This window comes from Carcharhinus amblyrhynchos, chromosome 5 (genome assembly GCF_965287045.1).
Source record: "Carcharhinus amblyrhynchos chromosome 5, sCarAmb.v2.hapA, whole genome shotgun sequence".
Classification (NCBI taxonomy): domain Eukaryota; kingdom Metazoa; phylum Chordata; class Chondrichthyes; order Carcharhiniformes; family Carcharhinidae; genus Carcharhinus; species Carcharhinus amblyrhynchos.
In genome coordinates this window covers 126,020,297-126,046,736 of record NC_137328.1, presented here as the reverse complement: position 1 = coordinate 126,046,736, position 26,440 = coordinate 126,020,297, and the positions used below count along the sequence as shown (strand labels likewise).

Sequence of the window (26,440 nt, the reverse complement as noted above, 5' to 3'; positions counted from 1 at the left end):
TGGGCGAATGGGCCAGGAAATGGCAAATGGAATTTAATGTTGGCAAGTGTGAGGTGGTCCACTTTGGTAGGAAGAATGGTGGGAAGGACTATTACTTACGTGGCGAAAAACTGCAGCAGGCGACGGTGCAGAGGGACCTCGGGGTCCTTGTGCATGAGTCGCAAAAACCCAGCTTGCAGGTGCAGCAGGTGGTCAGGAAGGCGAATGGGATGCTGGCCTTCATAGCGAGGGGGATTGAATATAAAAGTAGGGAGGTCTTGCTGCAGCTGTATAGGGCATTGGTGAGGCCGCAGCTGGAGTACTGTGTGCAGTTTTGGGCGCCGCACCTGCGCAAGGATATTTTGGCCCTGGAGGGAGTGCAGAGGAGGTTTACTAGGCTGATACCGGAGTTGAGGGGATTGAGCTATGAGGAGAGGCTGAATAAACTAGGCTTGTACTCGTTAGAGTTTAGAAGAATGAGGGGAGATCTCATTGAGACGTATAAGATGATGAATGGGATGGATAGGATAGAGGTGGAGAGACTCTTCCCGCTCAAAAAAGACAGTAGGACTAGGGGGCACAGCCTCAAGATAAAGGGGAGGCGGTTTAGAACGGAGTTGAGGAGGAACTTCTTCACTCAAAGGGTGGTGAATCTCTGGAATTCTCTGCCCGTTGAAGTGGTGGAGGCTGCCTCGCTAAATATTTTTAAGAAGCGGGTTGATGGGTTCTTGATAAGAGAGGGGATTAAGGGTTATGGGGAGAGGGCGGGAAAGTGGAACTGAGCCACAACACATCAGCCATGATCTTATTGAATGGCGGGGCAGGCTCGAAGGGCTAGATGGCCTACTCCTGCTCCTATTTCTTATGTTCTTATGTTCTTATGAAGGCCAGCATCCCATTCGCCTTCCTGACCACCTGCTGCACCTGCAAGCTGGGTTTTTGCGACTCATGCACTAGGCCAGCATTGATTGCTCATCCCTAATTGCCCTTGAGAAGGTGGCTGCCTTCTTGAACCGCTGCAGTCCACATCGGAGAGTTACACCCACAGCACAATGAGGGAGGGAGTTCCAGGATTTTGACCCAGTGACCGTGAAGAAATAGCAATATATCTCCAGGTCAGGATGGTGAGCAGCAGGAAGGGAGCTTCCAGTGGTTGTGATTTTCCATGTTTGCTGTCCTTGTCCTCCTAGATGGTGGTGGTTGTGGGTTTGGAAGGTGCTACCTAAGGAGCCTTTGTGAATTCTTGCAGTGCACCTTGTAGGCAGTACACATGGCTAAATTATAGAGAATAACAGCCTCTGTGTGAATTATAGAGAATAGCAGTCCCTGAGTATATTGCAGAGCATAATAGGCCCTGTGTATACCATAGAGTAAGAAGTCTAACAACACCAGGTTTAAGTCCAACCAATTAAACCTGGTGTTGTCAGACTTCTTACTGTGTTTACCCCAGTCCAACGCCAGCATTTCCACATCATGTATACCATAGAGAACAGCAGCCCCTGTGTATATTATGAGAACAGCAGATCCTCTGTATATTATTGGGATGAGCAGTCCATGTTTATATTACAGCAAATAGCAGCCCCGTGTATATTATAGGAATTAGCAACCACAGTGTATATTATAAGGATGGGCAGCCCCTGTGTATATTCTAGAGAATAGCAGCCCCATGTATATTATAGGGAATAGCAACGCCTGTGTATGTTATTGAGAATAGCAATTCCTGTGAATATTATAGAGAATAGCAGTTCCTGTGTATACTATAGAGAATAGCAGCCCCTGTGTATATTATAGCGAGAGTAGCAGCCCCTGTGTATATTATACAGAATAGCAGCCTCTGTGTATATTGTATAGAATAGCAGTGCCTATGTATATTGTAGCGAATAGCAGCCCTTGTGTGTATTATAGAGAATAGCAGCCCCTGTGTATGCTATCGAGAACAGTAGCCCCATGTATATTATCGAGAATAGCAGCCCCTGTGTATATTATAGAGAATAGCAGCCCCTGTGTATTTTGTATAGAATAGCAGTGCCTATGTATATTGCAGCGAACTACAGCCCCTGCGTATTTTGTATAGAATAGCAGTGCCTATGTATATTGCAGCGAACTACAGCCCCTGTGTATTTTGTATAGAATAGTAGCCCCTGTGTATATTTTAGAGAATAGCAGCCCCTGTGTACATTGTAGAGAAATGTTGCTCCTTGTGTATACTATAGAGAATAGCAGCCCTTGTATATCTGATAGAGAATAGCAGCACCTGTGTATATAGTAGAGAATAGTAGCCCTTGTGTATATTATAGAGATTTGTTGCTCCTTGTGTATATTATAGGGAATAGCAGCCCTGGTATATATGATAGAGAATAGCAACCCCTGCTTCGATTGTGCTTTTATTGTAAATTCCCACAATTTTTTGGTTCTTGGTTCCTACAATTATTCATATTGCTGGGGTGTCTAAAGTTGAATCCCTAATTTCTAAAAGAACACCAAGAAAGAAAGGCAGGCTTGCATTTGTATAGCCCCTTTCATAACCTGCAGACATGTCAAAGCACTTCATAGTATCTGATGTACTTTTAGAAGTATGGCCACTGTTGCACTGTAGGAAGCACAACAATGTTTACGAGACAGGCCAGGGGCTAAAGATTCTGCAGTCACTCACCTCCTGACTCCCCAAAACCCACCCATTATCTACAAGGTACAAGTCAGGAGTGTGAAGACTTGCCTAGATGAGTGCAGCTTCAATAACACTCAAGAAGATCAATACCCTCCAGGACAAAGCAATGTGATCGGTTATAAACTGCCCTCTGAAATGGTCTACTGACCCATTCAGTTCAAGGGCAATTACTGATGGGCAACACTGTTGGCTGGTCTTGCCAGGGACACCCTGGGAATAAAGACAAATGTTTGCTTGATTGGTAACCTATTCACCACCTTAAATGTTCACTGCCTTCACTGTGGCAACAATGTGTACCATATTACCTAATGTATCTTAGTGTTAGAGAGGCAGCTCAGCGAAGGACCAGCTTGGAGTGACAGAGTATAAATTGGGAGTTGGGGAGGCAGCGGGTCAGGCAGCTGTTTGGAACAGGCCCACACTGAGTTTGAAAAGATAGTGAGAAATCATATAGTGCCATGCTATAGGAAGGGTGTGAACACATTGGAGAGATTGCAGAAGAGGCTTACAAGAGTGATTCCATATATTAAAGAGAATAGCAGCCCCTGTGTATATTACACAGAATAGCAGACCCCGGCCAAATATTACACAGAATAGCAGGCCCCGGCCAAATATTACACAGAATAGCAGGCCCCGGCCAAATATTACACAGAATAGCAGCCCCTATCTATATTACACAGAATAGCAGCCCCGATCTATATTACACAGAATAGCAGCCCCTATCGATATTACACAGAATAGCAGCTCCTGTCTATATTATAGAGAATAGCAGCTCCTGTCTATATTGTAGAGAATAGCAGCCCCTGTGTATATTATAGAGAATAGCAGCCCCTATGTATATTATAGAAAATAGCAGCCCCCGTGTATATTATAGAAAATAGCAGCCCCTGTGTATATTACAGAGAATAGCAGCTCCTGTGTATATTATAGAGAGTAGCAGCCCCTGTGTATATTGTACAGAATAGCAGCCCCTGTGTATATTACAGAGAATAGCGGCTCCTGTGTACATTATAGAGAATAACAGCCCCTGTGAATATTATAGAGAATAGCAGCCCCTGTGTATATTATAGAGAATAGCAGCCCCTGTATATATTGTAGAGAATAGGAGTTCTGTGTGTATAATCGAGAATAGTCGGTAATTTCGGTGGTCAGTAAGTTAATGGAAAAAGACCTGAGAGATAGGATTTATGACCATTTGGAAAGGTGCAGCTTAATCCAATTTAGTCAGCACGGATTCATGAGGGGTAAGTCTTGCCTCGCAAATTTGATTGAATTCTTTGAGGAGGTAATTAAGTGTGTAGACGAAGGTAGAGCAGTTGATGTCGTATACATGGATTTTAGTAAGGCATTTGATAAGGTTCCCCATGGTAGGCTCATGAAGAAAGTAAGGAGGTGTGGGATGGAAGGAAATTTGGCCGATTGGATAAGTAACTGGCTGTCTCATAGAAGACAGAGGGTGGTGGTGGAGGGAAAATTTTCAGACTGGAGGCCAGTTACCAGCGGTGTACCACAGGGATCAGTGCTGGGTCCTCTGCTATTTGTGATTTTTATCAATGACTTAGAAGAATGGGCTCAAGGGTGGGTTAGTAAATTTGTTGATGACACCAAGATTGGTGGAGTAGTGGATGAGGTGGAGGGCTCTTGTAGGCTGCAAAGAGACATTGATAGGATGCAGAGCTGGGCCGAAAAGTGGCAGATGGAGTTTAACCCTGATAAGTGTGAGATGATTAATTTTGGTAGGACAAACATGAATGCAGATTACAGGGTCAATGGCAGGGTTCTGAGGAATGTGGAGGAACAGAGAGATCTTGGGGTTCATATCCACAGATCTCTGAAGGTTGCCATTCAAGTGGATAGAGCCGTGAAGAAGGCTTATAGTGTGTTAGTGTTTATTAACAGGGGGTTTGAGTTTAAGAGCCGTGGGGTTATGCTGCAACTGTACAGGACTTTGGTGAGACCACATTTGGAATATTGTGTGCAGTTCTGGTCACCTCACTATAAGAAGGATGTGGAAGGATTGGAGAGAGTGCAGAGGAGATTTACCAGGATGCTGCCTGGTTTGGAGGGTAGGTCTTATGAGGAAAGGTTGAGGGAGCTGGGGCTTTTCTCTTTGGAGCGGAGGAGAATGAGAGGCGGCTTAATAGAGGGTTACAAAATGATGAGGGGGATAGATAGAGTGGACGTTCACAGACTATTTCCTTGGATGGATGTAGCTGTTAAAAGGGGGCATAACTATAAGGTTCACGGTGGGAGGTGCAGGAGGGATGTCCAAGGTAGGTTCTTTAATCAGAGAGTGGTTGGGGTGTGGAATGCACTGCCTGCTGTGATAGTGGAGTCGGACACTTTAGGAACTTTCAAGCAGTTATTGGATAGGCACTTGGAGCACTCCAGAATGACAGGGAGTGGGATAGTTTGATCTTGGGATTGGACATAGCTCGGCACAACATCGAGGGCCGAAGGGTCTGTACTGTGCTGTACTGTTCTAGGTACTATGTTCTAATAGTAGCCCCTGTGTATATTATAGAGAATAGCAGCCCCGGTGTATCTCATAGAGAATAGCAGCACCTGTATATTGCAGAGATGATGTGGAGATGCCGGCTTTGGACTGGGGTAAACACAGTAAGAAGTCTCACAACACCAGGTTAAAGTCCAACAGGTTTGTTTGGTACCAAAAGCCACTAGCGTTCGGAGCACTGCTCCTTCATCAGGTGAGTGGGAGTTCTGTTCACAAACAGGGCATATAAAGACACAAACTCAATTTACAAAGTAATGGTTGGTATGTGAGTCTTTACAGGTAATCAAGTCTTAAACATACAGACAAGGTGAGTGGAGAGAGGGTTAAGCACAGGTTAAAGAGATGTGTATCGTCTCCAGATAGGGCAGTTAATGAGATTTTGCAAACCCTCACAGGCATTCAGCCTCTGATCTTTGGGTAAGCATTCTCCAAGGCGATCTTCACGACACACAACAATGCAGAGTCGCTGAGCAGAGACTGATAGCCAAGTTCCGCACACATGAGAACGGACTCAACCGGGATCTTGGGTTCATGTCACACTATCTGTAACCCCCATGACCTGCCTGAACTTGTAAAATCTCACTAACTGTCCTGTCTGGAGACAATACACATCTCTTTAGCCTGTGCCTGATGCTATCTCCCCTCACATTGTCTGCACCTTTAAGACTTGAATAGCAGGTTAGCTGTAAAGACTCACATTCTAATCAGTAATCTGTAAACTGTGCGTGCCTTTATATGCTCTGTTTGAGACCAGAACTCTCCAGTCACCTGACAAAGGGGCAAACCCCGAAAGCTTATGGGTTTACTATCAAATAAACTGGTTGGACTTTGACCTGGTGTTGTGAGACTTCTTACTGTATTATGGAGAATAGCAGCTTCTGTGTATAGTATAGAGAATAGCACCCCCTGTGTATATTATAGAGAATAGCAGTCCCTGTGTATATTATAGAGAATAGGAGCCCCTGTGTATATTATAGAGAATAGCAGTCCCTGTGTATATTATAGAGAATAGCAGCTTCTGTGTATATTATAGAGAACAGCAGCCCCTGTGTATATTATAGAGAATAGCAGCCCCTGTGTATATTATAGAGAACAGCAGTCCCTGTGTATATTATAGAGAACAGCAGCCCCTGTGTATATTATAGAGAATAGCAGCTTCTGTGTATATTATAGAGAACTACAGCCCCTGTGTATATTATAGAGAATAGCAGCCCCTGTGTATATTATAGAGAATAGCAGTCCCTGTGTATATTATAGAGAATAGCAGCTTCTGTGTATATTATAGAGAACAGCAGCCCCTGTGTATATTATAGAGAATAGCAGTCCCTGTGTATATTATAGAGAATAGCAGCCCTGTGTATATTATAGAGAACAGCAGCCCCTGTGTATATTATAGAGAATAGCAGCCCCTGTGTATATTATAGAGAATAGCAGTCCCTGTGTATATTGTAGAGAATAGCAGCCCCTGTGTATATTATAGAGAGTAGCAGCCCCTGTGTATATTATAGAGAATAGCAGCTTCTGTGTATATTATAGAGAACAGCAGCCCCTGTGTATATTATAGAGAATAGCAGCCCCTGTGTATATTATAGAGAATAGCAGTCCCTGTGTATATTATAGAGAATAGCAGTCCCTGTGTATATTATAGAGAACAGCAGCCCCTGTGTATATTATAGAGAACAGCAGCCCCTGTGTATATTATAGAGAACAGCAGCCCCTGTGTATATTATAGAGAATATCGTTTGATAAGGTTCACCATGGTATGCTTCTGCAGAAAATGCAGATGTATGGGATTGGTGGTAATTTAGGTACTTGGATCAGGAATTGGTTAGCAGATAGGAGACAGAGGGTGGTGGTTGATGGTAATTATTCATCATGGAGTTCAGTTACGAGTGGTGTGCCTCAGGGATCTGTTTTGGGGCCACTGCTGTTTGTAATCTTTATTAATGATCTGGATGAGGGTATAGTTGGGTGGATTAGTAAGTTTGCTGATGACACCAAAGTCGGAGGTGTGGTAGATTGTGAGGAAGGGTGTCGAAGTTTGCAGGGTGACTTGGATAGGTTGCAGAGCTGGGCCGCGAGGTGGCGGATGGAGTTTAATGCGGAGAAGTGTGAGGTAATCCATTTCGGTAGGAATAACAGATGTGTTGAGTATAGGGCTAACGGGAGGACTTTGAATAGAGTGGAGGAGCAGAGGGATCTAGGTGTATGTGTACATAGATCCCTGAAAGTTGGGAATCAAGTGGATAAGGTTGTTAAGAAGGCGTACGGTGTCTTGGCGTTTATTGGTAGGGGGATTGAATTTAGGAGTCGCAGCGTCATGTTGCAACTGTACACAACTCTGGTGCGGCCGCACTTGGAGTACTGTGTGCAGTTCTGGTCCCCACATTACAGGAAGGATGTGGAGGCTTTGGAGAGGGTGCAGAGGAGGTTTACCAGGATGTTGCCTGGTATGCAGGGGAGGTCCTATGAGGAGAGACTGAGGGATTTGGGGTTGTTTTCACTGGAAAGAAGGCGGCTAAGAGGGGATCTTATAGAAACATATAAGATGATTAGAGGTTTAGATAGGGTGGATGGTGATAGCCTGTTTCCTCGGATGGAGAAATCTAGCACGAGGGGGCATGGCTTTAAATTAAGGGGGGGTAGTTATAGGACGGATGTCAGGGGCAAGTTCTTTACCCAGAGGGTGGTGAGGGACTGGAATGCCCTGCCTGCTGCAGTTGTAAATGCGCCTAGTTTGGGGGCGTTTAAGAGATTGGTGGATAGGTTTATGGACGAAAAGGGATTGGTTTAGATTAGAGGGTCAATGTTTTTTTTTAAAAATAAGACTGGTCGGCGCAACATTGTGGGCCGAAGGGCCTGTTCCGCGCTGTAATGTTCTATGTTCTATGTTCTATGTTAATAGCAGCCCCTGTGTATATTATAGAGAATAGCAGCCCCTGTGTATATTATAGAGAATAGCAGCCCCTGTGTATATGATAGAGAACAGCAGCCCCTGTGTATATGATAGAGAACAGCAGCCCCTGTGTATATTATAGAGAAGAGCAGTCCCTGTGTATATTATAGAGAATAGCAGCCCCTGTGTATATTATAGAGGGTAGCAGCCCCTGTGTATATTATAGAGAATAGCAGCTTCTGTGTATATTATAGAGAACAGCAGCCCCTGTGTATATTATAGAGAATAGCAGCCCCTGTGTATGTTATAGAGAATAGCAGCCCCTGTGTATATTATAGAGAATAGCAGCCCCTGTGTATATCATAGAGAATAGCAGCCCCTGTGTATATTATAGAGAACAGCAGCCCCTGTGTATGTTATAGAGAATAGCAGCCCCTGTGTATATTATAGAGAATAGCAGCCCCTGTGTATATTATAGAGAATAGCAGCCCCTGTGTATATTACAGAAAATAGCAGTCCCTGCGTATATTATAGAGAATAGCAGCCCCTGTGTATATTATAGAGAATAGCAGCCCCTGTGTATATCATAGAGAATAGCAGCCCCTGTGTATATTATAGAGAACAGCAGCCCCTGTGTATGTTATAGAGAATAGCAGCCCCTGTGTATATTATAGAGAATAGCAGCCCCTGTGTATATTATAGAGAATAGCAGCCCCTGTGTATATTACAGAAAATAGCAGTCCCTGCGTATATTATAGAGAATAGCAGCCCCTGTGTATGTTATGGAGAATAGCAGCCCCTGTGTATATTATAGAGAATAGCAGTCCCTGTGTATATTATAGAGAATAGCAGCCCTGTGTATATTATAGAGAACAGCAGCCCCTGTGTATATTATAGAGAATAGCAGCCCCTGTGTATATTATAGAGAATAGCAGTCCCTGTGTATATTGTAGAGAATAGCAGCCCCTGTGTATATTATAGAGAGTAGCAGCCCCTGTGTATATTATAGAGAATAGCAGCTTCTGTGTATATTATAGAGAACAGCAGCCCCTGTGTATATTATAGAGAATAGCAGCCCCTGTGTATATTATAGAGAATAGCAGTCCCTGTGTATATTATAGAGAATAGCAGTCCCTGTGTATATTATAGAGAGTAGCAGCCCCTGTGTATATTATAGAGAGTAGCAGCCCCTGTGTATATTATAGAGAATAGCAGCTCCTGTGTAGATTATGGAGAACAGCAGTCCCTGTGTATATTATACAGAACAGCAGCTCCTGTGTATATTATAGAGAATAGCAGTCCCTGTGTATATTATAGACAATAGTAGTCCCTTGTATATATTATAAAGAATAGCAACCAATGTGTAAACTATAGAGAATAGCAGCCCTGGTGTATATTGTAGAGAATAACAGAATAACTCTAATTATGAGGATAGATTGGAGAGGTTGAGATTGTTCCCTTTGGACAGAAGGCTAACAGGAGATTAAATAGATATGTTTAAAATCATGAGGGGGCTGGACAGAGTAGAGAGGGAGAAACTTTTCCCGCTTGTAAAAGGATCAAGGACAAGAGGGCACAGATTTAAAGTGATTGGCAAAAGAAGCAACTCATCAAGGCTCCTTTGACAAGGACAGCAGATGGATTGGAAGACAAATTCCCCCGCAAGTCACTCACCATCCTGACTTGGAAATATATTGCCATTCCTTCACTGTCACCGGATCAAAATTCCCTCAATAACAGCACAAGGGGTGTACCTACACCACAGGGAGTTCAGCGGTTCAAGAAGGTGTCTCCCTTCTCAGGGGCAACAAGGGATGGGCAATAAATGCTGGTCTAGCCAGTGAGGCTCAGATCCCATGAATTAAACAGTATTATCTCCTCCAATCCTGACCTCCTGCACCTTCTAGACCCTCTATCATTGACCCTAAGCAACAGAACTCCCACCTGAAACCTTTCTGCCTTTTACCTCTCCCCCCTTAGTGAAGATGCCTGTAAGACCTACCTCCTTGAGAAAGGTTTTGTCACCTGCCCTAATATCTCCTGAAGTGGCTCAGAGTCAGTTTCGCTTTGTGTAATATCTTGGAAGGAGAACATCAAGTGGAGGAACTAACGAACTATTTATTAACAGGAATGACTAATTACAAAGCGTGAGATTACTTTGACTCCAGTTTCTGGACTGCGTGCGAGAGTCATGTTCAGCCCCAGGATTCACACGTTTTGGCCCAATTGGCCAAATCAAGGGTCACATGACCCTCAGAACCTCACGCCTTAAAGGGGCTCGCCACGACATCCCTCCTTCTTGAAATTCCTTATTAACACATACCATTGAAAGTTAAACTATTTATAATATAACACCATAAATAAATTTCTTAGCACAGTCCATTAAAAATTTCCCCAGCCTTTCGGAGCGACGCAGTTCAACAAGAAGTGCCTCATCAGCAGGGACAGACTTAGTTTCGCTTCCAGAAGTCCGGCTTGTAAAAGTGCATCAATGCAGATCATGGCGGAATTCTTCCAGAAAAATCTGAAGTGTTGAATTTGGGTGAAAATTGGAATGATTCATGTTGGCTTTTTCAGTGGGAGTTCACACAAGAATCTCCCACGCTCTGTGCACTGCAGAGGCCATCAGCGTGAGTATCATTACATTTCTGAAACGGCGCCTATTCCCGCTAGGGAGGCTGAAACCGGCACGCTGAGCGGGACACTGTGCGTTGCACCGATCTGTCAGCGCCCAGATCTGCCAGTGTCACAATCCATCAGCACCATGATCTGTCAGTGCTGAAATCGGCACTTACGCATTGGCTCCGCACTGCTGAATCATAGAATCATAGAAACCCTACAGTGCAGGAAAAGGCCCTTCGGCCCATCGAGTCTGCACCGACCACAATCCCACCCAGGCCCTACCCCCATATCCTTACATATTATACCCACTAATTCTTCTAATCTACGCATCTCAGGACACTAAGGGGCAATTTAGCCTGGCCAATCAACCTAACCCGCACATCTTTGGACTGTGGGAGGAAACCGGAGCACCTGGAGCAAACCCACGCAGACACGAGGAGAATGTGCAAACTCCACACAGACAGTGACCCGAGCTGGGAATCGAACCCAGGACCCTGGAGCTGTGAAGAAACAGTGCTATCCACTGTGCTACTGGGCCACCCTCCAGATTGCCTCCAGATTACTGGCCAGCTGAATCACCGGGCAGCCTGTGGCCCCACAATGGCGGCTCTCCGTGCCCCCCCCCCCCCGCACCATGGCCCAACCACTGGCCCCCTGACCATTCCTGTGCCCAGGTTTAAAGTGAAAGGGGAGAGACACAAAAATATCCAGAGGGGCATTTTTTCACACAGAGGGCGGTGAGTGTCTGGAACAAGCTGCTAGAGGCGGCTACAATTTTGTCTTTTAAAGAGCATTTTAAAAGACCACCCTCCCTCCTGGCCCACCATGATCTCCAGCACCCCCCACCCGACAGTAACCCCCATCCCCCACAGTGCCGCCTCCCCACCCACAGTGCCGACCCCTCCTTCGCAGTGCCAATCCCCCCCAGCAGTCCCGAATCCCACACCCCGCTGTGCCAAGCCCCTGACAGGCTGACCCACCCCATTCCCCAGACCTACCCCATTGCTGCCCTCTCTTCTTACCCCGCCAATCCTGACGGCAGGGTGGCAGCTGGACCCTCCTCCCCAACCAATCACCCCCAGGCCCCAGCCCCATCAGGCCTTATCCCATCAGACCTGGCCCCAATAGGCTCTGCCCCCTTGGCACTGCCCGATGCCTGGTGCGTAGTTCCAGAGAGGTTTACAGCATAGGAACAGGCCCTTCAGCCCAACTTGTCCATGCTGCCCTTCTTTTTTTAAACCTCTAAGCTAATCCCAATTGCCCACATTTGGCCCATATCCCTCTATACCCATCTTACCCATGTAACTATCTAAACGCTTTTTAAAAGATAAAATTGTACCCACCTCTACTACTGCCTCTGGCAGCTTGTTCCAGACACTCACCACCCTCTGTGTCAAAAAATTACCCCTCTGGACACTTCTCCCCTCTCACCTTAAACCTCTGCCCTCTAGTTTTAGACTCCCCTACCTTTGGGGAAAGATATTGACTGTCTAGCTGATCTGTGCCTCTCATTATTTTATAGATCTGGGCCCACGAATTGCATTTAAATTATATTAAAATTTGATTTAAAATACTTACCCCACTCCCCACAGATTTCCGGCATGGAGCGGACACTGCTGGAAATCCAGCGCTGGGAATCGCCAGTGGAGTGGGAACACACGCACAAATCCTGGGCTTCGCCAATTGTCCCAGCCCGCTGCACTGAAGAATCACCCTCCACTTGTCCATTTCCCACAGGATCTCTACTCAGCCCTTCCCCTGGCTGACTTGTTTCCAATCACAACAACATCACTCTCCGGCTTACTCAGGTGTGACTCCCTTCTCCTGAAGTTATCAAGATGTTTCTTCAGTCTTTTATCTTGAACTTTGACTTCATTCGATACTGAGCCTGTTCTGGCTCTGACAGTACCTGGGACCTAACTCTGACCTGTCCTGTACATTAGATTATCCATCTTGACTTGGTGGAATCTCAGATTGACCCTCAGACTTTGTAGAATCATGATGCTTCTTTTGCACACTCTGCTTACTCTCCACCCTCACCGCAAAACATCCAAACACTAGGTCCAACCTGGTTCAAATACTCCTACCCAACAGCAACTTGACAGGAACATCAAATTCTCCATTCTCATTTGCAGCAGGGCAACCATGGATCAGATCGGAGAATCCTGCCCCTCATCTGGAGTATTGTGTGCAGTATTGGTCTCCTTATTCAACAAAAGATGTAAATGCATTGGAAGCAGTTTGGAGAGGGTTTACTAGACTAATACATGTCTTATGAGGAAAGATTGGAGAGCTTAGGCTTGTATCCACTGGAATTTAAAAGACTAACATAAGAACACAAAAACCAGGAGCAAGAGTAGGCCTTTAAGCCCCTCAGGTCTGCTCTGTTATTAAATACGATGAGATCATGGCTGATCTCATTTCATAGAAATCATAGAAACCCGACAGTACAGAAAGAGGCCATTCGGCCCATCGAGTCTGCACCGACCACAATCCCACCTAGGCCCTACCCCCATATCCCAACATATTTTACCCACTAATCCCTCTAATCTACGCATCTCAGAACACTATGGGGCAATTTTAGCATCACCAATCAACCTCACCCGCACATCTCTGGACTGTGGAAGGAAATCTACACAGACACGAGGAGAATATACAGACAGTGGCCCAAGATGGGAATCGAACCCAAGCCCCTGGAGCTGTGAAACAGCAGTACTAACCACTGTGCTACTGTGCCACCCATTTCAGCCTCAGCCTCAACTCCACCTCCTGCCCACTTCCCAATAGCCCTTCACCCCGTTATTAATTAAAAACTTGTCTATCTCCTCCTTAAGTCTATTTAGTGTTCCGGTGTCCATTACACTCTGGGGTAGAGAATTCCACAGATTCACCACCCTGTGAGTGAAGTAATTCCTCCTCATTTCCAAAGATGTTCAGGTTAGGTTGATAGGCCATGCTAAAAAAAATTGCCTCTTAGTGTCCTGAGATGTGTAGGTTAGAGGGATTAGCAGGTAAATGTGTAGGGATATGGGGGTAGAGCCTAGGTGGGATTGTGGCTGGTGCAGACTGGATGGGCCAAATGGCCTCTTTCTGCACTGTAGAGTTTCTATGATTTTATGATTCTGTTTTAAATCTATCTCCCCTTAGCCTAAAATTATGGCCCCTTGTTCTAGAATATCCAAGAAGAGGAATGATTATCTCTGCATCAACCCTGTCAATCCCTTTTATAATCTTATACACCTCAATTAGATCCACTCTCATTCTCCTAAATTCCAACGAGTATAGACTTAAACTGCTCAATGTCCCTTCATAAAACAAGTTCTTCATCCCTGGAATCAACCTACTGAACCTTCTCTGAACCACCTCTAATGCATTTACATCTTCCTCAAGTCAGGAGACTAAAACCATGTGCAGTACACCAGATATAGTCTCACTAACTCCTGTATAGTTGCAGCAGCGCTTCCCTACTTTTACTCCATTAGCAATTCCATTTGGCTTTCTTACTATCTGCCACACCTGTATACTAGCTTCCTGTGATTGGTATATGAGGACACCCAGATCCCTCTGCACTGAAATACTTTGAAGATTCTCTCCATTTAGATGATAAATTGCCTTTTCATTCCTCAAATAGATAACCACACATTTATCCATGTTAAACTCTATCTACCACATGTTGGCGCACTTACCTAATCTATCTACATCCATTTGTAGATTTCTTATTTCCTCATTGCAACTTACTATCCCACCTATTTTAGTGGGATCTGCAAATTTACTGATCAGACCACATACATTTTCCTCCAAATCATTTATATATTACAAATAACAGAGGCCCCAGCACTGAGTCTTGTGGAATACCACTTGTTACAGACCTCCAGTTATAAAAGTATCCTTCCACTGCTACTTTCTGCATTCTATGCCCAAGCCAGTTTTGCATCCATCTTACCAGCTCACCTCAGATCCCATATGACTTCATCTTCTGTGTCATCCTGCCATGAGGAACCTTATCGAAGGCTTTACTAAAATCCATTTATTCAACATCCACTGCCCCGCCCTGGTCAGTTCTTCTTGTCAGCTCTTCAAAGAACTCAATCAAGTTTGTGAGGTACGACGTCCCCTTCACAAAACCATGCTGCCTATCACTAAAAAGCCTATTCTCTTCCAGATGTGAATACATCTTGTCCCTAAGAATCTTCTCCAAGAGTCTGGATATTTTTAAGACAGAGCGAGATGGGTTCCTGATTAACAAGCAGGTGAAAGGTTATCTGGCTTAGGCAGTAATGTGGGGTTAAAGTTACAACCAGGTCAGTCATGACCTTATTGAATGGTGTAGCAGGCTCAAGGGGCCGAGTGGCCTACTCCTGCTCCTAATTTGTGAGTTTGTATGTTGTCAGTGACATCCACATCCCATGAAAGAATTTTGAAAATCAGCCTGTACGTTGCTGGAGTATCTATAATCTATGTGGTGTCTGAGTGTCAACACACTACATACATGGAGGAACTTTAGGAACTTTCAAGCGGTAATTGAATAGGCACATGGAGCACTCCCGAACTATAGGGAGGGGATAGCTTGATCTTGGGATTGGGCATAGCTCGGCACAACACTGAGGGCCAAAGGGCCTGTACTGTGCTGTACTGTTCTATGTTTCTATGTCCCTTTCCACCCCACATGTGTTCAGCCACTCAGCTGCATAAAAGATGATGCAAATCCAGCTTCTTCCCAAACTCACTTTATTCTCTTTTACAACTCCACATATACACCCAGTGCTGCCTGTAACCCCTTTATATATCCTGATGAGTGCTATTAAACAACTAACATACAAATTGGGTCTAAATTGGAAGGTTGCTGTTAACCCATTCCTAACACGTGTTCAGTAAACTATACCATAAGAATAACAACACTTCAACCTTGCACAAGAATCCCATGCTTTTGGTGCTTCTATTGTGTGAATGACAGAGAATACATTTAATTGTAGGCCCCTGTTACTTCAGGAAGGAAGTGGTTGTGGGACAGTTGGATTGCAAGTAGAGGGATAGTGTGGGCAGAGTGTGGGGAAGCCAGTGGTGCAGTCCTTTCAAAGCCACTTTGTCAAAGCCATTTTGACAAAGGGTCATCTGGACTCAAAATGTCAGCTCTTTTCTCTCCTTACAGATGCTGCCAGACCTGCTGAGATTTTCCAGCATTTTCTTGTTTGGTTCCCGATTACTAACTATCTCCAGGCCTACTCCCTTCAGCTGATGAATCAGCACTCCTTCATGTTGAATGTCATTTGGAGGGAGATCTGACAGTGAAATGTTTCTGGGTGGTGAACTTCAATGTCCATCACCAAATGTGGCTTGGTAGTGCCACAATGACCAAACTGGCTAAGTCCTAAAGGACTAAAGGACTGCCAGATATAGCATGTGGTGAGGGAACCAACAAGAACCTCATTGACTTTATCACCTTGCTGAGGGTTGATGGACTGATGTGACAGTAATTGGCCAAATCAGATTTGTCCTGCTATTTGTGGACAGTGGGCAATTTTTAACATTGTTGGATAAGTGTCACTGTTGTAGGTGTACTGGAACAGCTTGATTTGACATGGGATTAGTTCTAGAGCACAGGTCTTCAGTACTATTGCCAGGATGTTGTAAGGACCCATCTCCTTTGCAGAAACAAGTATCTCCTGTAGATTCTTGGCATCATGTGAAGTGAACCAAATTGGCGAGAGATTATCATTTCAGAAGGTGGTCAAGAAAAATCATCACTCGCTCTTTTGGACTAAAGGTGGTTGTAAAGGCTTCAACTTTGGCTTTGCACTGTGGTAATTGGCTCTCCTGTCATTGAGCAAGAGAATTTTCTTTGAACGTCCTGGTCAGGTTAGTAATTGTCCATCACCATTTAAGACTGGATGTGGAGGAGTGAAAGGCTTTGATCTTTGGGCTGTGGGATTTATTATCTCTATCTATAACATGGTGTTTCTGATAGTATCTTTCTGTGTTGTACTGGCACTAGGTTGTTATTTAGTGTTTTGGAAGGTATAAAGAAATGCAAGTCTTTCTTTCCATCATCAAAATACTGTAACAAATGACTTAACTGGTTAAGCAGGCACTTCCGTTTAAACAGAGCATTGATGTGGTTTGCGTCTATTAGTGTCGTTTGTGCATTAACTTCTCACTTATTTCAATAATAAATTGCCTCAGCTTGACTTGGAGCTTTCTGATGTGATGAATAATTTTAAATCTATTTGTGTGCTTTCACTCCATTCTCAGTTGCCATGACCCCGCTCCCCCCTTCAAATTGGGTTTTGGTGAGGTTTGTTTTTGACTTGGCTACTGCTCGTCCCCTGTAACTGTTCCTCTTTACTGCTTCCTCACTGCCTGAGCTGGGCTGGGCTGGGCTGGGCTCAGAGACTCATTCTCAGTGCTGGCTCAGGACAGTTTGTTCAGGGAGTTAGCACTCGCTGATCAGCAACTTTTGCAAGCGCCCTTCATCGACAACCCAGCCAGACGCACGCTTAGTGAAGGAACTGCTTCATAATTCTTCTGTTGAGGTAAACCTTTTTTCTTATCTCAAAATACTTTAGAATCTGAAAGGCGTGTGACAGGGACTGTCAGTACAGCACGGGTCAGAGGGCATGTCCAATGGTTGGGTTGGGGGAATGCTCAGTCTCTGAAAAATCATCAGCAGTGTAACCAGACTCAAAGTTGAACACACTCAGGAAAGGACAAGATATTTTAGCTATTACCATATCTCGATCATTGATATGGCTTAGCGCATAGGAGAACCCTTTCTTTCTCCAACCCACTGCTCTGTGTTAGTGTACAGTATTCCTCTCCCTACCAGATCATGCCTCTATTCCACCTGTATGTATTTGGGCATGGTACGCTCAATCATCTCAGGGGATAATATTGTCCTCATTTATTATTCACAGTACGCACACACGCACTCACACACACACAAATTACACACAAACACACATACACACACACACATGCACATACACACTCACACAGACACACTCACGCACACACAAATTATACACAAACACACATACACACACACATACACATACACACTCACACACATGCGCATATACACACAAATCACACACGCACTCACACATACATACACACATACTCACAAATCATACACGCACACACACACACACTCACAAATTATATGCACAGACACACACTCACACACAAATCATACACAAACTCATACATGAGCACACACTCACAAATCATACGCAGACACACAACACAGACACACACACACACACACACCACACACAGACACACACACATTCACAGATCACACATAAGCACTCATGCTCACAGACATATACACAGATACACTCACATACACAAACACACATACACTCACACATACACAGATACTTGCTTTCACACACACAAATTCATACACAGAGAAACACAGGCACAGATATTCACATTCATACACACATATATACAATCACACACATATATATATATACACACAGATGCATATACTCACATGAACATGCACACAGACATACACACACACAAACACACACAAATATAGTATGCAGACATAGACACACACACACCTCCACGCCATGCCCACATGTGCACGTTTCTCAGCAGGATATCTCTCTTGTAATGCTGAATGGGGTAAGCAAAAGGCTGAGAGGACCATTGCGGACAGTGTTTGATTCTCTGTCTGCTCCTTACCAATCCATGGGCTGAGGGGAGTTCCCTCCTACAACATGCTGAGGCAAAACTCAGGAACTGTAGCACCGTTCCCCACGGTAGGGGATTCATTTCAACTTCCTGTTCTGTTACTAACGGATGTGGTTGGTTTAATGGCTGCTTAACTAAAGCTTGCAAAGCGCTTCCAGTAATCTTGCAATTCTGGGATGGTGCAACAGCAAGGATTAACTAATCCAATCACATGACAGTTTGTATCAGGGCATCTCAACTAGCAGGCTAGCAATGACCATGGATCTACCTGCCCAGTTCCACTGGCTATTACTCTTGCTGTCTGCTCTCCATTTGCACTCATACAGCCACAGAGATTTGCAGCATAGGAACAGGCCCTTCAGCCCAACTTGTCCATGCCGCCCTTTCTTTTTTAAAACCCCAAAGCTAATCCCAATTGCCCATATTTGGCTCATATCCCTCTATACCCATGTAACTGTCTAAACCTTTTTTAAAAGACAAAATTGTACCCGCCTCTACTACTATATCTGGCAGTTTGTTCCAGATGCTCACCACCCTCTGTGTAGAAGTATTGCACCTCTGGATTCTTTTCTATCTCTCCCCTCTCACCTTAAACCTATGCCCTCTAGTTTTAGACTCCCTACCTTTGGGAAAAGATATTGACTATCTAGCTGATCTGTGCCCCTCATTATTTTATAGACCTCTATAAGATCACCCCTCAGCCTCCTCTGCTCCAGGGAAAATCATCCCAGTCTATCCAGTCTCTCCTTATAACTCAAACCATCAAGTCCCAGTAGTATCCTAGTAAATCTTTTCTGCACTCTTTCTAGTTTAATAATATCCTTTCTATAATAGGGTGACCAGAACTGTACACAGTATTCCAAGTGTGGCCTTACCAATGTCTTGTACAACTTCAACAAGACGTCCCAACTCCTGAATTCAATGTTTGACCGATGAAACCAAGCATGCTGAATGCCTTGTTCACCACTCTGCCCACCTGTGACTCCACTTTCAAGGAGCTATGAACCTGTACCCCTCGATCTGTGCACTGTGTCTCTGATTTGCCTTTTACTCCCTCTCTGAAGGAGATTTTGTTAATTTTTCAGAGTGTGGGCTTTGCTGGCTAATCCAGCATTTATTGCCCATCTCTAATTGCCCCTTGAGAAGATGGTAGTGAATTGCCTTCTTTAACCGCTGCAGTCCATGTGGTGTAGGACACCCATCGTGCTGTTAGGGAGGGAGATCCAGGATGTTCAGTGGGGTTGGGGGGGCGGTGGGGGGGGCAGAATTCCTCAGTGGGAGGTGAAAATGTTCCTGATATTCAAGGGTGCTGGTGGTGTGATTTCCCTGATAGCTGGGGTTGTGTGTGTGTGTGTGTGTGTGTGTGTGTGTGTGTGTTGATATTTCCCCAGTATTAAGGAATCCAGGAGCATTTCCCTGAAACTAGGGATGTTTTCCCAAAACCAGAGGGAACGTTTCCCTGATATCTGGGAGGAGATGAATTAGCTTCCCAATACTCACAGGGTGTGGGTGTTGTATTTCCTGGATACCTGGGGGGTGTAGCGTTTCACAGATATTGGTGAAATATTCCACCACTGTGGCATGTTTTCCTGATAGTCAGGTACAAGAAGTGGGATATTTCTTGGATTCTCAGGAAGGGCAGATATTCCCTGGATACTTAGGTGGAGGGAATTGTTTCCTATTACTTGGGAGAGAGAATAGGGCTCATGGAGTTGTTGGTAATAGATCTGTATGATAGAGGTTTAATTAGCAGACAAGAAGCAGAAAGCGGAATAAACGAGGCATTTTCGAGTTGTAAGATGTGCCACGATAAGGGGTGTAAAGATAAGTTCAACAAGGCCAGTCAGTTTAATTTTGGAGGTGGGATTGAAATGATAAAAGTGAATAGCCACTTGGGCAAATGCAGGTTAATGATGGAAAACCATCCTGGATTTGTTAATCTAGGACAAATCTTGTTTAACTAACTTCTAGGAGTTTTTTTTGATGAAGAAAATGCAGTTGATGTGTTGTAAATGGTCTTCCCAAAGGCATTTGATACAGTGCTCACAACAGACCTGTGAGAAACATTATGGAATAAAAGGGATTGTACCAACATGGACAGGGAATTGGTTGAGCGACAGAAAACAGAGTGGATGTTAAAGGATGTTTTCCAGATTGGAGGAAGGTTTCGCAGCGGAGTTCCCCAGGGGTCAGTGCTAGCACCTGTGTTTTTCCTGATGTTTATTGATGACCTTGGTGCCCCAGGCACAATATAAAAACCTGTGAATGATCCAAAACCAGGTAGCATAGTGAACTGTGAAAATGACAGTGCAGCACTTCAAAAGGACCTGGATAGGTTGGTGGAATCATACCAACCCTAAGGTGCAGATAAAGGCCATTCAGCCATCAAGCCTGCACTGACAACAATCCCACCCAGGTCCTATCCCTTAACACTACACATTTACCCTACTAAACCCCCTGACACTAAGGGACAATTTAGCATGGTCAATCAACCTAACCTGAACACCTTTGGACTATGGGAGAAACTGGAGCACCCGGAGGAAACCCATGCAGACACAGGAAAAATGTGCAAACTCCACACAGACAGTGACCCAAGGCCAGAATTGAACTTGGGTCACTGGCGCTGTGATGTAGCAATGCTAATTGCTTGGAGAGGTGATGGCCTAGTATTTGATTTGATTCGATTTAATTTATTCTTGTCACATGTGTTAGTAAACAGTGAACATAAGAACATAAGAAATAGGAGCAGGAGTAGGCCATCTAGCCCTTCGAGCCTGCCCCGCCATTCAATAAGATCATGGCTGATCTGTCGTGGCTCAGTTCCACTTTCCCACTTTCTCCCCATAACCCTTAATCCCCTTGTCTGCCAAAAACCTATCTACCCATGACTTAAATATACTCAGTGAGGCAGCCTCCACCACTTCAACGGGCAGAGAATTCCAGAGATTCACCACCCTTTGAGTGAAGAAGTTCCTCCTCAACTCTGATCTAAACTACCCCCCCCTTATCTTGAGGCTGTGCCCCCTAGTCCTGCTATCCTTTCTAAGTGGGAAGAATCTCTCTACCTCTACCCTATCCATCCCCTTCATTATCTTATACAAAGAACAAAAGAACAAAGAACAACCCAGCACGGGAAACAGGCCCTTCGGCCCAATGAGCCCGCGCCGCCACATCCTCCTACACCTACCTTATCTACACCTATCTTATACGTCTCTATAAGATCCCCCCTCAGCCTTCTAAACTCCAACAAGCACAGACCCAGTCTATTCAATCTCTCCTCATAGGCTAACCCCCTCATCTCTGGTATCAGCCTAGTGAACCTCCTCTGCACTCCCTCCAAGGCCAATATATCCTTCCGCAAGTGCAGCAACCAAAACTGCACACAGTACTCCGGCTGCAGCCTCACCAGTGCCCTGTACAGTTGAAGCAAGACCTCCCTACTTTTATATTCAATCCCCCTCGCTATAAAGGCTAACATCCCATTCGCCTTCCTGATCACCTGCTGCACCTGCAGACTGGGTTTTTGCGATTCATGCACAACGACCCCCAGGTCCCTCTGCACTGTAGCATGCTGCAGCTTTTAAATAATAATCCCTCCTACTATTATTTCTACCAAAGTGGATAACCTCACACTTGCCAACATTATAGTCCACCTGCCAGGTCCTCGCCCACTCACTCAGCCTATCCAGATCCCTCTGCAGACTTTCCACACCATCCGTGCAATTTGCTTTTCCACTCATCTTCATGTCATCAGCAAATTTCGTTACCCTACACTCAGCCCCCTCCTCCAGATTGTCTACGTAAATGATAAACAGTTGAGGCCCCAGCACTGATCCCTGCGGCACTCCACTAGTCACCAACTGCCAACCAGAATAGCACCCATTGATTCCAACTCTCTGCTTCCTATTAGACAGCCAATCCTCTATCCACGCTAACACCTTACCCCCAACTCCGTGCACCCTAACCTTCTGTAGCAACCTTTTATGAGGCACCTTATCAAACGCCTTCTGGAAATCTAAAAACACCACATCCACCGGTTCCCCTCTGTCTACTGCACTAGTCACATCCTCATAGAAATCCAATAAATTCGTCAAACACAACTTCCCCTTAACGAATCCGTGCTGCGTCTGCTCTATCAAACCATTCCTTTCCAGGTGCCTCGCTATTTCTTCTTTGATGACGGATTCTAGCATTTTTCCAACTACAGATGTTAAACTAACCGGCCTATAATTCCCTGCCTTTTGTCTGCAACCCTTTTTAAACAGCGGCGTAACATTAGCCGTTTTCCAATCTTCCAGCACTTCCCTGGAATCCAGTGAAGTTTGATAAATAATTACTAAGGCATCCACTATCACCTCTGCCATTTCTTTCAGAACCCTGGGATACATTCCATCCGGTCCCAGGGACTTGTCTACCTTCAGTCCCGCTAGTCGATCAAGCACTACCTCTCTAGTGACAGTAATCGCATTAAGGACCTCATCTCCTACCATCCTTCTATCTTTAATATCCGGCAAACTATTTGTGTCCTCCTCCGTGAAGACCGAGGCAAAAAACTTATTTAAAGCCTCAGCCATTTCCTCATCTCCCACCGCTAAATCCCGTCTCTCGTCCTCCAAGGGTCCAACATTCACTCTAGCCAGTCTCTTCTTCTTTATATATTTGTAAAAACTTCTACTGTCATTTTTTACATTTAGAGCTAGTTTAGCTTCATACTCTATCTTTCCTTTCTTTATCACCTTCTTAGTCATTCTTTGGTGTTTTTTAAATCTTTCCCAATCTTCTAATCGCCCATTACTTTTAGCCGCTCTGTACGCATCGGCTTTTAATTTAATACTTTCCTTTATTTCCTTCAATAACTACGGCTGGTTATCCCTTCTCCTACAGTCCTTCTTTACCATCAGGATATATTTCTGCTGAGTACCAAAAAAGATCTCCTTAAAGATCCTCCACTGTTCCTCAGCTGTCCTACCAACCAATCTGCGCCCCCAATCTACATTCGCCAATTCCACTCTCATCCTATCGTACTCCCCTCTGTTCAAACAGAGGACACAGGTCCGGGACCCTACTTTCTCATCCTCCATCTGCATCAGAAATTCAACCATACAATGATCGCTCGTCCCAAGAGGATCCCTCACAAGAAGATCCCTAATTCTACCTGCCTCGTTACATAACACCAGATCTAAGATAGCTCGTTCCCTCGTAGGTTCCGTTACACACTGTTCAAGGAAACTATCCCGACAGCGTTCCAAGAGCTCTTCCTCAAGCCCACCGCATCCAACATGGTTCATCCAATCAATATGCAGATTAAAATCCCCCATAATTATTGCTGTTCCATTTTTGCACATAACAATTATTTGCTTGTTTATAGCCCGCCCCACCTCAGTGTTATTATTTGGGGGCCTATAGACCACACCCACCAGCGACTTCCTCCCCTTGCTGTTCCTAATCTCCACCCACAACGATTCCATGTTTTGCTCTTTGGAGCCTATATCTTCCCTTACTACCACCCTGATACTAGCCTTAATCAGCAGAGCTACCCCACCCCCCCCTTTTCCTCCCGTCTATCCTTCCTAAACACTTGATACCCCTGGACATTCAGCTCCCAGTCCCTGTCACCTTGCAGCCACGTCTCTGTAATGGCCACCAGATCATATCCATTTGTGCTGATTTGTGTCACCAGCTCATTCACTTTATTCCGAATGCTTCGTGCATTCAGGTAAAGTGTCTTTATACCAGCCTTTATCTGGACCTTATTTGTTGAAACGTTACTAACCTCTCTCGTACCCCCTACTCCTTTAATTAGTGGAACATACTCAACATTAACCTGCACACGTACCCTCTCCTTTACTTCAGATTTTGTAATTTCCCCCACTCCTGTACCCCTCCCTCCACCCCACCCCAATTAGTTTAAAGCCCTATCTACAGTCCTAGTTATACGATTCGCCAGGACTCTGGTTCCGGCACAGTTCTCTCAAAGACCATCCCATCCAAACAGGTCCCATCTGCCCCAACACTGGTGCCAATGCCCCATAAATTCAAACCCATTCCTCCCACACCAATCCTTGAGCCATACATTCATCTCCTTAATCCTATTTACCCTGTGCCAATTTGCACATGGTTCAGGTAGTAATCCAGAGATAACCACCTTGTCGGTTCTGCTTTTTAATCTGGTTCCCAGATTATCATACTCCCTCTGCAGATCCTTAGTTCCTATTCTGCCTATGTCGTTGGCACCCACATGCACCACAACGACCGGATTCTCACCCTCCCACTCCAGGTTCCTCTGCAGCCCAGATGAGACATCCTGGACCAGAGCACCAGGCAGACAACACACCCTTCTGTATTCTTTATCCTTGTCACAAAGGACAGTGTCTATGCCCCTAACTACACTGTCCCCAATTACCACTACATTCCTCTTTACTTCTTCCTCTTTGACCTCTGTCTGCACCACTGTACTGTGGGCAGTTTGCTCGTAAACAAAAGTATTGTTTCTTGCGCACTATACAGACAAAGCATACCATTCATAGAGAAGGAAAGGAGAAAGTGCAGAATGTAGTGTTACAGTTATAGCTAGGGTATAGAGAAAGATGAGACAGGTCCATTCAAAAGTCTGATGGCAGCAGGTGGTATTATTGCTAGACTATTAATTCAGAAACTCAGCTAATATATGGGTCCGAAATCCACCAGGGCAGGTGGTGGAATTTGAATTCTGTTTTAAAAAAAATCTGGAATTAAGATTCTACTGATGATCATGAAACCATTGTCGATTGTCATAAAAACCCATCTGGTTCACTAATGTCCTTTAGGAAAGGAAATCTGCCATCCTTGGCCTGGTCTGGTCTACATGTGACTCCAGAGTCACAGCAATGTGGTTGAGTCTCAATTGCCTTCAGGCAACTAGGGATGGGCAATAAATGCTGACCAGCCAGCGACACCCACATCCCTCGAATAAATTTAAAAAACCTGTGGGCAGGCAGGTGGCAGTTGAAACTTAATGCAGAGAAATAATTTTGGAAGATAGCCACCAGCACATCTATCTCTTTAGCCACCTCGTTCCACACGCTGGGATGTAGATCATTAGGTTCAGGGATTGTATCAACTTTCAGTCTCTTTAATTTCTGCAGTGTTGCTTTTTACTAATACCTTGTCATTAGTTTGTTGGTCTCTAGTATTTTAAGGAGATGTATTTGTAGCTTCCTTGGTGAAGCTGGATACAAAGAAGACACAGGAGTAGCATTAAGTGAGTAATTCATTCAGAGTACCAGAGCAGACACAATGGGCTAAACAGCCTCATTGTAACAATTGTCTGATTCTCTGATGAGTAGAGGGTCAGCGTTGGGCTCTCAGCTACTTACAGGTTGTGTTTGCTCAGTTAATGAATGTATTCAAGCCTGAGATCAATAGACATTTCATTGCCATGGGCATTCTAAACAAAGGTACAGGAAGGATTGTGTTAATGCTTTTATGATTTTCACCTGCAATTTGCTTTGAGCTTTATCCGGGAGATTAAATTTCAGTTGCTGGGGGGTTCAGGACTGCTGAAAGATTGGTAAACACTCCACCCTCCACCACTCCCCCCTCCACCACTCCCCCCTCCAGACCCTGAACCTGTCAACTCACTCACACCTCCAGTTCTAATATTGATAATATGTTGCAGTAACACAGTAATGAAGCTGGGGTGTGCCACTTGGAGATGAGGGTGTTCCCATGCACCATCTCATTGTCCTTCAAACTGGAAGAAGTTGTGGCTTTGCAAGATGCTGTCTAAGGAGACTTGACAAATTCCTGCAGAGCATCTTGTAGATGGTAGGCATTTGCAGTTACTGTGCATTGGTAGTGGAGGCAGTGAAAATTTAAGCCTGGATGCCGGTCAAGCAAATTGTTTTGCCCTGGATGGTGTCAAATGTGGTATTTTTAAAGGATGGACTTGCACGCCATGAAGATATAAACAAACAAGAGCTTTATTTGAACGATCTTTACTCTACAGGCTATTAGAATAGGCTGCCCATTGCCAGAACAGATGGCCGATGATGTCACCAGGATGTCATGCCCTTGT

The 26,440-nt window shown here is 44.8% G+C and overlaps 1 protein-coding gene across 5 annotated transcripts in view; it reads left to right on the top strand.

Moving 5' to 3' along the window:
• Positions 1-26,440, top strand: part of LOC145343336 (FYN-binding protein 1-like) — a 242,692-nt gene that overhangs the window by 38,520 nt on the left and 177,732 nt on the right. The window contains exon 1 of one of the 5 annotated variants that reach the window (XM_080189553.1): positions 17,109-17,210. The exons of the other annotated variants lie outside the window; for them this stretch is intronic. The gene's annotated coding sequence lies outside the window, so the exon portion shown is untranslated. Of the gene's footprint in view, positions 1-17,108; positions 17,211-26,440 lie in introns of those variants that run through there. 5 annotated transcript variants of the gene reach the window in all.